We start from the raw sequence: 13,363 nt of genomic DNA on the forward strand, positions 1-13,363 counted from the left end.
AATCAAGGCAAAGCTGTGAATTTCTGCAGGGCACCATATGCATCTCAAGGGCCTGACAATTAACAAAACTCATTTTGGTGTAACCAAAGACTGCCAGCCTTGCTTCTGAGCTGTGCAGTGAAAGAAGAAAGAATGACTTGCAGTGTGCCCTGCCTGGAAGATTCCACAGTTCCTCTTCTTTGGCATTGATATTTAGGTATTACTTCTGTATTAATACTTGCAAGTCTTGTTTTCACTCCAGTACTCTCCTGGAGAAGAGAACCTGTCTTCTAGATTTTTAAAAATTAGATACTAGAATTGCAACTTCATTTTGGTGTTCAAGTACTGGGATTAATGCCATGTATGCATCTTGAAAAAACATCTGATTGGGGTTTGGCTTCTATTTGCTGATCTGATGCATAGTTTGAGCCTGCATTCTAACAGTTCCTCCCTGCTGTCTCTCCTTTATGCATCAGCAGTAGCTGCCCAGAGGTAGAAATACTTCTAGATGAACACCTACTTAACTCCTTTGATACTTTAACCTGAACCTGGCTTCTGTTTTTTAACCTGTCAGAGGCCTACTATTTGCTGCATCTTAAAAAGCCTATTCTGCACCTTGGTGCAGTTTCACTGTTACCAACTGATCTAAAATTTTTCCTATCATATTCCCTTCCAGTGTATCCATATTAAAAAAAAAACCTAAAACACCATGACTCCACCCTGTTCTACTCCTAAGGATCCTACTTAATGGCTCTATGTACACACAGCCTAACCTGGAGGTGCACCCAGAGTGGATTTCTTGGGAATCCACCCAGAGTGGATTTCTCAGCTCCAGCAGTCGCAGACTTTGCGTGGGGAGAGGAAACACAAAGTCAGAACATCTCTTCCCCCTGGGTGGGCAAAAGAGAGTAATGGAATTACAGACAGCACAAGCTGTGGGAATTTCTACATTGTGCCAGTTTGCCTGGGGTAGAGCTCATTTTCTTCACAGTAGCTGGTATGGGGCTGTGTTTTGGCTGTATGCTGACAACAGTGCTGTTAACACAGAGATGTTTTCGTTCTTGCTGATCAGGGCTTACAGAGCCAAGGCCTTTTCTGCCTCTCACCAGCGAGACAGCTGGGGGTGCACAAGAAGTTGAGAGTGGATGCAGCTGGGACAGCTCACCAAAGGGCTATCCCACCTCAGATGGCATCATGCTCAGGATATAAAAAGGGGGAAGGAAGCAGAAAGGGTGAATAATTCCAGCGATGGCATTTGTCATCCCAAGTCACCATTCCACCATTCCATTCCAGCCCTGATCTCCTGGGTATGGCTTAACAATGCCCAAAAATGGGAGAAGCAGTGCATTAATTCCTTGTTTTGCTTTGCTTGTGTGTGTGGGTTTTGTTTTATCTATCAAACCAACCCATGAGTTTCTCATCTTTACTCTTTCAGTTCTCTCCCCTATGCCACCCTGAGGGAAGGAAATGAGCAGCTGTGTGGGACTGAGTTGCCAGTCAGGGTTAATCCACAACATACATACGAAATCAATTCAGCATCACACCCTGGTGTTGATTGGAGGTGACTTTTAACCTTCCCTCAGCCTGTGTCAGGGATACTGCTAATGCTTCAGCAGAAAAGGGGGGGACAGCCCTGTTGGACCTTACAAGAAGTACCTAAGGTCACATGTAAGTTTAAGTGAGGACAATGATGACATTGCTTTAGCAGGAAAGATATGTTTTGTGTTGAGCACTTTGAATGTGTTCACTCTCGGAAAAACATTATCTCCCCTCTGAGTTAGATGGGTTGGTTTTAACACCCCAAAAATGATTTGCCAGTATTTAGCTTTGCTCTACAGTTATATATTTTCACATTGCAGGCCTCAAGGTTTCAACTGAGGCTAGTCTCATCTCAAAGGCTAATAATATACTAGAAAATTATCACAGTCAAGGCAGAGCTGTTAGCAGAAATACATCTGACTGACAGCTGAACTGTTCCCTGACACAGTTCTGGCCAGTGCCATTTGTAACCCTTCCAGACACTTCTTTAGGGGATGCTTTGCAGGGAGAGCATATGCCAAGAACTACTCTTGTAGATAGTCTGAAAGAGCCACCCTATTTTGGAATAGAAAGATTTAATTGTACTCACAGGTGCTTAAGCATTGTGCTTGGTCTCAGGGGTAACTGGAGTCCTCCTGCCACTGAAAGTCTGTAGGGGGACTGCCGGACATGCATGTCTGATTGCCCACAGAACACACCCCAATGGCTCTTTATGTCTTTTTGCCAAATTTATTAGTACACATTCATCCTGCAAACATTCTCCACTCATGTAAACCCCATGTCCAGACTGTGTTCATTCAGGGCACCCCCTAAAGCCATCATTGTCCTACACAAAGGTTCTCAAGCTGTGTATAGATATATTGTGTCATTCCGTTATCCTCACCTCTTTCACCTGATGAGCACCTTGATTAAAGCATGGATTGACTGTTCACAGAGCTGGGATGTTTCAAACAGCTGAGATGTTTGAAACATCCCAGCTACTGATGCAGTCATCCTGTACAACTGATAACTACTACCATGATGCCTTCAGTAGCAATCAGGGCAACACAAGACATTTGTTTATGCGCTTTACCCCAGCTGGTGGATCAGCCATCAGGTTTGTGTGCACAGCCTGCCTGTTAGCACTACTGAACAGCCTCCCATTCTAGGGTCAGCAGCATCCTCTCAGTGACTTTTCAGAGTCTGGAGGTGTGCTTAGGTACACCTGAGACACAAAACATGACTTCCTAGGATCATCCCAACACGCTTTCAGCCAGCCTACAAGAAGCCTCCCTGATACTTTGAAATGTGAGGCTGCAGCCCTTGATCCTACACCATATTAGGGTAGGGTGAGTGGTGTGTTTGAACTCCTGTGTTGACTAAATTCTTATTGTAATATTGACCAAAACCAAGCCCAAAGTCATGTCACATTTCCTTTTTTCAGCTGAGTGATTTGGGAATTGTTCATCAGCTTCATCAAAGAAATTTCCAATTTGTTGATCCCATTATTTCGAAGTCGAAGTTTCCTTCCAAGAAGGTATAACCCAGTGGGCTCTGAACCTCCACAAGTCCCTGTGTTTGGGAAGTCCCTAGGGTACATCTGTGAACAGGTTGTTTCAGAAATACTCACTACTGTATTTCATTGCCATTAGTTCTGCCTACAGAGTAAGAAACTGACTTGCTCTCAGCAGCTTTTTCCCACACTATTACTTGGCAAAGTTTCTCCATCATTATAGCAAAGCTGTTCTTAATCCACAAATTTTTCTTGGACATTTTCTGTTCTTGATCTCAAACATCCAGGATTTGGAGGTAGTCTATATCACATCAATTTTGACATAATACAATCATAAGCCAAGGTCTTTTAAACATATCCTGAGACTGTTTGCCTCTTTTGCTGAGAGATCTGGAGCCAAAACCAATATGAGAATCTAATTGCCTCAAGAATTTGGAAGAGCACACTAAAATTTGCTATGGCAGAGATGATCTGGGTAATTAAAACACTTACCACTGACACAGCTTAAACTTTGCGGCGGGGGGGTGGTATTTAAAAGGGTTTTCATCATGCAGAATTCCCATCTCAGTCTCCATGTTCATCCAAATAAAGCTTACAGAAATTCAAAAGAGCAGACATAGCACTGCTATTTGTGTAAAGGCTTAAAATCCAGCCAAAACTGATGCTATGCATTAATCCACCTGAATCAGAAATGGACATACAGACAGCTATTCAAAAGTTTAGAAAAATACTTACTAAAAACCAGAATTCATCAAGATTCATAGTTAAATGTTTATTCACTACCTCTCTCCTCACTTTACTGTAGCTTGATATGCCTTAGAATAGTAGAATAATTTAGACTGGAAACAGTCTCAGCAGGTCATCTAATCCAACTGCCCGCTCAAAGTACAGCTAAGCTAAGTTCAAAGCTTGATCTTCTCAAATTGCAAGCAAACAAACTGAAGGTGCAGCAGTGTGCTCAGATGTCTACGCCTCCGTCTTGAGAAGGCCAGAAGTCGGTATTATGTGCCATGATTCTTTTCTGTTAGGCCAGGAAAGTGTCCAGCTGATGGATAGAGGTAACTGGCACCAAAGTCAGAATGAATTCGTGGCTGGGCCTCTCAAAATGTATCTCCTGATGGAAGATCTCTGTTCTGACAAAGAAAAGGTTGAGGGAGAGAAGCAAGATGAGTTAGCAGCATCTAACTCAGTCACCTCCCAATGTGCATGCTTTTTTTTTTAGAAAGTCAACTCTCCCAGCCTAGCTATTGATGATATATCAGAGGGCGCTGCAAGCCTTGGGCACACCTTTGCAAAGTCCTGTTCTCAACTGAGTGCCAAATAATGACAGGTAATAAGCTACTCATTCTATCAAAGCTACTGATTCATATTATCTTTCTTACAAAACCCAATTGCTCATCACCAGGAGAAAAGCTCAGGGAAACTGATGAATGATCTAGAGGAGGGATCAAAATAGTCACAGCTGTGTCCTGTTGTACTGGTACACTCAGTAAGATATAAGGTGGGAAGAAAGCAGGGCAAGACAAGTCAAAAGGACTGGGGAGGAGGAATAATAATGTTCTGAAGTTGTGGTGAACTCTATGAATGAGAATGTAGAAGGAGATATAGAATTATCAGCTCTGTATAGGTTCTATTAAAGGAAATATGAAGGCAGTAAACAATGCTGACTACAGTCAGAGCTATAAAAGGGAGAGTGAACTAGGAGGAGGTGGTTGTGAAGGGCAGCCCAACTGAATCTGATAGATGTCAAACACAGTGATGAAAAGGATTTATGTATCCATATCCAAGATTCATGGTCCTCTAATTTCTCCTTGGCCATAAGGTAAGACATCCATGGGCAACTGTGCTGCCATTGACACTTCAGGCTATTAAAGAGCAAGAATCTTTCTGTAGTTCATGAATAGGAATCCAGAGCTGTTGAAGTAGCTCCAGTAGGAAAGACCCTAAGTAGCATTCCAAACATCCTTAGTCTTGAAAATAAAGTCTGTCAGCACAAATTACTTGGGCATTAAACCTGTATTTTCCACTAGAATAATGTGTCAAAATGTAACAGCTCCCAGGAATACTTCTGCAGGAATACCCTGATTCTAGATAGAATCTATTAACTATGTGGAGAGATTGAAGTTTAGGCAGCCTTGCTTTAAAATGTTCTGTTAATTTTTAAGTATCTCTCTCTACATTGTACAGAGAACTTAAGCACACAGCTGTAAAAATGCTACAAGTGGCAAGACTTTAGCTGCTTAATCTAAATTAAGTTACTTCTAAACTACTAAAACCTATTTTAATCAAAGGCTGGTCAAGATAAGAAGTAGACCAATGACTTGTTTTTACAAAATTAGAGCTTGTTTCAAAGTTAGTCCTAGTTCATAAGCAAGCGAAGAATAGGATAACAACCCACATACTTCACTGTTTCTGGGAAAACATGTCAGTGTCCCAGTAAAGTGCAGCTGTGACTGGTCCTTTCAAGCCAACTTGGAACAATACAGAGAAGTTAACTAGAGGATGAAGTTAGGACAGTACAGAACAGGACCAGAACCTGATGAGACCAAATTATTCCTTTGCAGTTTTTGACAGCAATGCTCAAATACACATTGCATTTCAGGCTCAAGTGGTCTATGGCAGTTTCCTTTTCACAGGGTTTCTTCCTCATTTTGCTCACAGGAAAGCAATATCCAGAGAATCAGGATTACTCATCAAGGCATGACTAAGGCATGGTGTGGCCCAAGAGAAAGGATGATCTCATGTTTGTGGCAACAGAACAGTGCCCAAAGGAATGCAATTCTGTCCCTGATTCACTCATGGAGGAAAAGCTCCACATAAATGTGTCCATTTTAGAGTAGGCGACAGATAGTGTGGAGTAGATCAGCATGCAGTACCAGGCTAAAATAGACTAAAGACAGTTCAACCAGACACAAACATCTTTGTGTTCCACGTCCTGCATTCTTCCTTATGCCCACCCTCAAAATTATGAAACCCTAAAGACAGCACAGTGTATCAAAAACACCCTGTGAACTAAAATATATTTGTTCCTTTCTGATTTTACTCTTTGATTTGGTTCCTGTGGCTAAGACATGGGCAAGTGTCAGCAGAAGGGAGGGCAGATTCCCATAGCCTCTCGGGCTCAGAGAACAGTTATCCTTCAAGTGCTAGGAAGCATCTCTTCTTAGCTAGGCTGTAAGAACAAACTAATGCTGGTGTGTTTGTGGGCCAAGCCATTTCTGAGAGTTGATTCAAGTGGAAACTAAAAGTGTATTTAAAAAAGAGTCCCAGTCAGTCTCTAAAGTGTAGCATTTACACAGTCCTTTGACCTTCAGCAAAGTTCTGAGAAAATATGTATCCTGGAAAAAGACAAAGCATTCAGCTTCTCAAGAAAATCTGGACTTCTCATGGCTTAACTACAGCTACAGAAGTAACCTCGTCTATGAAACTAAACTGCAACAGAATGATGCACAGATACACTCGAGTCTTTTGCTCTACTGAATTTTGAACATATTTGGGCTCTGCATTTTTTGTCTTGTAATACAATCATTAATATTGGCAAAACAGCCCCATGACTAGTTAGTTGAACTGAAATTATCTCCTTGCCAAAAAGGGCTTTTCCTTTCACATCTTTTACTCTTCTTTAGATCAAATAAATATATATACTTACTACCATCATTTCCAGAATTCTTTTGGCAGAATAATCCAGTGCCATGATGGTCCTGATATTCATTTAAAATGCCCTTTTATTTCCCTCCTAAATATTATCCTGTCTTTAAATTAGGAATGCATTTCTCTTGGTTTTTGGCAGTGGTTGGTTTTAAATATCTCTGACAACAGGCAGTTGTTTTGTGCAGGTGCAATGAAAGTATTTTTGCCACTACTATTGCAGAAGTTCTAGGATATTAGCTTATCTAGGATCTCAATTTAACATGCCTAAATTCTCAAGAGAAACAGTTTCTTCAGCAATCTAGTATCCAGACTACTAAGACTTCTTGGGTAAAAGTCAGCCTTTAGACTTACACTCAAGGGATATGGCTGATGGAAAATGACCACTGTAATAGAGAAACAGAATTCTTAGAAATAGAATGAATTGATTGTTATTTGCAACCAGAAAAATGTTGTTCAGCAGAATTCCCATGCTAATTCAGACCTGAAAACAGCATGAATTATTATTTTTATATAGGTCCAGTGTCAAAATCTTCCCTCTTAATTATGTCACTTGGAAATGTAAAAATAACCAAAGACTTGCACAATCTCAAAACTACATATTCTTGGAAAATAGTTAGATACTTAATAGCTAGTAAAGAATGAAGTTTAACAAATTATTTCCACCATCTTTCTCATCATTGCATAATTTGTCATTTTATTCAAATAAATCTTTTGCCTATTTTTGTCTTCTTCAGTTTTTATTCCTGAGTATATACAAACTCCATTACCTGATTTAAAGGAAAAAATGCCTTTTTAGAACACATTACCAAAAAATTGCATACAATTTTTTTCGGACTGCTCAAGGTGCAGCACCTTTAGAGAGAACTCTAGCTATCGATTGCAAATAAACAAGTGAAAACTTACAGAAAATACTGCTTAGAGAGACTACAGCAACAGGATTTTGAAACAAAAATCCTGAACTGTGATAGAAAGTTTAATGCTATCACCTCAGGCAGCCTACAGCCACATGTTCTGAAGAAAGAGAGTGGATGGGAAATATGTATCAAGTCTAGAAAAGCTGCAGCAAAGCAAGCAGTTACTATAGCACATGATATAAGAACCTCTCTTTTATCTTATTTTCAGTTTGCAGGGTTAATAAATCAGTGTTAGGAATTAAATTATTTTAATTTTAAAATATTTAATTATTTAATTTAAATTAGCTAATTAATTAAATGTTATTTTCTCGCCTCTTTTTTGCTTTATTTTTATTCTGAGTTTATACTCTAGCGAACAAAATGTTATTTGAACAACAAAGTGAAAGTTTTATTAAAAAACTTGATTTTTTAAATTTTTTTTCAGGATAACTGATATTTAATCCAAGTTGTGATCTAGATCCCCAAAACTAATTTTGAGGTCTTGGCAGCTTGTCACCACAATTCCCACTTCCTACTCTAGGAAATTTCTTGTCTGCAATGAGTCTTTATTCCATGGAAGAAGAAATCAATCTTGTCAACACCACAGTATGCCTGCCTGCTAATGGGTACACAGAGAATTACAGTAAGAAAACCTCATGATCTGTGCACTGCCAGAAAGACATTAACTTTTGGTAAGTTACAAAAGGTATTCCTTCCCCACTCTAGGCAAAACTGAGTCCAGTCGCTGGAGGAAAATTACTTTCCTTGATAAGCAGAACGATATGCATTATTCCTTGCACCATCAAATTGGAATGGATTGCGTCCAAGCAGGCAAAAGCTGTACCTCCCCAGGAAAAGAAATATCCTTTCTTGATTAGAGGCAAGCTACTTTAACACGTGTATCCTTTGCTGCAGCTGTAGGTGAGAGGCCCCTGCCATTACAGAGTTACCAGAGTTACAGAGTTACTTCAGCAATGTAAGGCCTTCAAACAGATAACAAACAGTCTCAAGTAATTTCCAGACACGGCTGATGTCAGCCTTTTTGCTTCTGGCAACCACTCCCTAAGTTACCAGTCTCCCTAGTCACTGCTGTGTTTAGCAGCATGTCTTGGACTACACACTTCTTCCCTACTTCCAGCATCCATCAGACCTCTCTGTAAGGAGACTTACAGTCAACACCTCTCTCTTTGAATAGATCATACCTGATTTCAAGAGAAGCTGCACCAGGACACATGTAATAAGCCAGCTCAGCAGCTGATGGACTCTACAAGCTGGAATGAAACACCAGGTTTAAGGGTTTAATTGTTGTCACTGAGATCTGCTTACAGAACTTAGGACATTGTGTGATGTCCACAAATCCATTATCTGCGGGGCAAGGTAGGTCTAGCTGCAGGGATCAAGCATCTGTGTACCTTTGTGGTGCATTGCTGGGCTGCCCAGCTCATAGCTCTGGGGTACAAAGCGTTCCACAGGGACTTAAAAGCAGAAAGGACTTCATACATCTTAAGCTGTAACTGGCCTTCAGTTAAAGGAGATGATTAACTGGGTGTTCAATAACTAAGATCTCACAGGATTTAGTTCTGGAAACATTGATGAGTCAAATCAGGCAATGTTTATAAGGTTTATAAAATGAGTAATTCTGAATGTTTTACAAAGCAATGACTTCAAAAAAGTGATTCCTTTTGCTCATCTCTGATTTAGAAAGATCACAGGCCTTTGTGAAACTCTCTGGTTTGTGTACATACAGAAACTGCACACTAATAAGCACTTTGATATTTTCTGTCCCAGTTTGAGTAAAACTGTTTGGAAAAATCAAGGGCTAGGTGGGGAGGGCAATGTTGGGGTTTTCTCAATAACTTATTCTATTTTGGTAAATGTTACACATTCAGTACTTTTCCTCTTCCTGAGTTCCTTGGTGAAAGTAATTTGTAAATATCATGATACACTGATGGACTCATGTCCAGTTCTTCCAAACAAACATAACATTTAGCTACTTACCATGGACAGAAAAATGTAAAAATTGAGTTTAGTGCTAAAGCAATAAAAATAAAGGTGATTTTCTTTTTATTGCTTTAGCACTAATTGTGCATACACTGTGAGAGAAAGATTCTTTATTGCCCTGATACAGTACCTCTTACACCAAAAGACAAATAAAACTTTTAGCCATCACCATTAATACTATTTCCTATCACACTTCCATATTTTTTTAATTTAAAACCTAAGGAGAAAAATATTTATTGGTGTCCATTTCTGGAACTAAATCAGCTTATAATACAAGAATATTCATATCCTTGATCTGTCTCAAAGACTAACCTATAGAACAAATTGGTTTATATAATTGTCTCTCTATCCACTTGCCCCTTTCCAAAATGTCTTTTATTTCAATGCCCTACATAGTTTCTTACTTTGTGGAGCACAGAGTTCCAGTAGTACAGAGTTCTATTTGAAGCTCTCATGCAATTGCAATTCTTTTGTTTTCCAACTTCTAGAAGGGAAAAGAAAAGCATAAGTAGTGTTCATACACTGACAATAATTCTTGCAGAAAATAAAAGTAGCACTAGGTAAAGTTTAATTATTTCATTCTCTCTCCCTGTGGGTGCTGCACATGGATATGACTGTCACATTCTAGTACAGAAGAAAGAAATTAATCAGTGTTTAAATTGCAGATATTCCCTGTGTAATAACCTGATTTACTCAATCTAAAAAGCAAGGATTTTTCAAATCTGTCCAACCAATTTGATGATTTAAACAAATCTCTTAAATCCAGATAGTTCGGTTTTTCTGCGTCATCTTGCTTTGTGTTCTACCTTGCATTAAACAATTATTACTTTTGTCGCATATTTCTATAATTGGAATATAATTATGTCATAAATTCATTAATTTATTAGAAAAATGAGGCTTGGAAAAAGGGGGAGTTGCCTGTTCTTTAAATTTATGTCCACTGATGACATTATTTCCATCCTCAGTAAGCACTGAGTATTTCAGTTCATAAGAAGTGCTTTCAAGGGTTCCTTTACAGGAAATACTGAATAATTATATTTCATTCATCCAGTTAAAATGTCATAACCATACAATGGTCATGCATTGTTTTCTATTGAACTTGGCAAATTTGTACTGTGAAATTGTTTTTTCATGCTATTTTGGCAGGAAAAGGCCAAGCAATTATTGCAATTTTGAAGAATCTGTGATCACAGAACAGTTATTTTCTTCTTAAACAAAATGTCACTTTACAGAAAGGCATATCTTGGAAACAGTTTTACTGACTGTGTCATTGTCTGACTTAGCCTCGCTTGACTAACTAGCATGTTTAGAAGATGAAAATAATCAGATGCAAGCATCAAGATCTCCTCACTTTCTTTGGATTTGCATTCACTTTGTTTGTAGAAATAATGATTTAAATCTTTTCAGGCCATAATTTTTATTTTGTAAATTTCATTTAACTGCTCCATTTTTTACAGCAAAAACAAAGGCAGATTTTGTTGTTACCACACAGGACATGTAACATTAATTACTTTGCCTCTCAACCAGTGAATCCAACCTCTCCTACAGCCCTCCTAAAGATGCCAGGTACTACCCAGATGAGCAAACCCCCTGCTGCACCAAAAGCAGTTATGAGGCTCATAAGAAGGAAGGGGGAGGCCTAAATGTTGGAAAAGGGGAACTGACAGCAGAAGTAACAGTGGAAGAAAGACAATGGAAAAATACCAGGATGAATCTTACAGTAATAAAGGGGAGCTAATAGGGGAAGGTGCCAACAAGAACAAGACCCAGATGTCTACCAGAGCCCATTGAATACCAAGAGTGTGTATCATAATCAGAAGTTCTTAGACACCACCTTAATCAAGACCAGAGAAGTCTTAGGACTTAGCAGTCCTAAGAATCTGGAGACATGGAAGCATAGCAAGAAAAGGGGAGATTCTGGACATGCAGAACCCATTTCGGTAGCTTTGCTTCTGGCCCACTTTTACTTTGGCTTTTAAATCTAACTTACATAAGATCAGTGAGAGGTACCCAGGGATCAGGACAGGGGATGACATATTTTTAGATATTTCTTCTGTAGTTGTCTTTACCTCATGAGTGATATAAAAGAAGAGTGGGGCCTGGCAAAAAATACTTCCTTTGTAGTGGCACTATTGGAGGTGACCTGAATCCATCTTAGTTGGTGAGTTGCTACCTGGAAGTTATTGATTTGTTTTAATTTTTCTGTGTCTGTCAGCCAAATGTCAATCAGGACGTTAATTCAAAATGTTTCCCATAGAATTGAACTTGGAGCTGTGAAAAAAAAATCCTTCACCATGCTCTGCTTACTGCTCCCTGTCTTCCTTCAGAGATATAGTCTGTGACCTATCCTTAAACCCAGGAGATCTGCAATGGGGAAATGAATAGTGGATTTTTTTCCCCTGAGCATATAGCTTCCTTAATTTATAGTTTCAATGCTGTATATGAATTTAAAAGGTGTCTCGGGATTTGAGCAATGTAACTGAGTGCTTCAGTGTTTCTTTCTGATGCTAATATATTTATTTGAGGACTAGCCCTCTAAGTATTTCTGCATATGGATAACTGAGAACATGTTTGCCTGGTGTTGTCAGCTTCAGTAGTTCATTACAGCATGAAGCTATATCAAATCCAGACATTTGGTTCAACATCTGTCATGAAGTACATGTCATTAAAATGTTATTTTGTGAGAGAAAATATAACTAGGATGTGTTTATGTATGACACTGATCAGAGAGAAAGGGGAAGAGAATGAATTAATAAATATTTACCTCACTTTGTACTATGATACTATCAAGATTCTTATCCAGGTGAAGTGTACTGTAGGAGAAACAAGACTTCTTATAAAAGCAGTGTTGACTGAACAACTGCTAGTAAAAGGGGGGCAGGAGATCAGAGTGCCATGGTAGTGAATGTGATTCTGGAGAGTGGGGAGAGTGCTGTGAGCTGGGAAGGCACCATCTGGCAGAGACAGTGCAAAGAGCATTGCAAGTAATATGGAAAAACACCTCTGATCTTCGTGACTTGGCCTATGACGGGAGGGTCACACTTCATGCAAAACAAGCAACAAAGGGAGTATAAAAGCATATGCTGAGAAACTCTGAACTGATTCAGGATCTGGACACCACAGTCAGATATTGGAGCTGGCGCGGCCGGTGGATTCCCAAAGCAAAAGGTAACTGCTGGGAGAGTGGTTACCTGATCCCAAGAGGGAAGAGGAGAGCCACTCCTCCTGCTCTGCCGCCCGTGCAAAGCTAATAAAGCTTTGGATAGAACAACCTCAATCACTGTCCTTTTCTTCACGAGGTACATCCTAGTTGCCCCAGGTTTAAAGATTCAAGGCGTACCTCAGACGGGTATTTGGACTGCGCGAGTTTGCTTCCAATTCCCAGTTAACTCCTGAAGTTACCTGCAGACTGCAATAAGCTGGCAGCTACACCTGGCGCCTGGCACCGCTCTTCCCTCACACGGGGACAAAGCCTGTGGGCTCAGCGCGGTGGCTATCGCTGCTGCGGAGGGGAAACCCCCCGCTCCGGGACGGCGGAGCGGCCGCAGGACTGGCCGCGGGAGCGCCGGGCTGTCCCGTGCCGCCGGGAGCTGCCGGGAGCGCGGGGAAGGAGCGGGAGGGCGGGGAAGGAGCTGCCGCTGCCCCTGTGCTGCGACCCCGCAGAGACCGGCCCGGGGCTCCGCACGCTCCGCCTGCCCTCCCGCAGCGCCTCCCAAGAGGAGCAATTCCTCCACTACCGCTCCTCTCCTCCGCTCCGGAGGCAACTGGAGGGCTGCCCACAGGCTCCCGCACCTGCCCTGCAGCGGGG

This window comes from Haemorhous mexicanus, chromosome 1, assembly GCF_027477595.1.
Source record: "Haemorhous mexicanus isolate bHaeMex1 chromosome 1, bHaeMex1.pri, whole genome shotgun sequence".
In the NCBI taxonomy this organism is placed as follows: Eukaryota; Metazoa; Chordata; class Aves; order Passeriformes; family Fringillidae; genus Haemorhous; species Haemorhous mexicanus.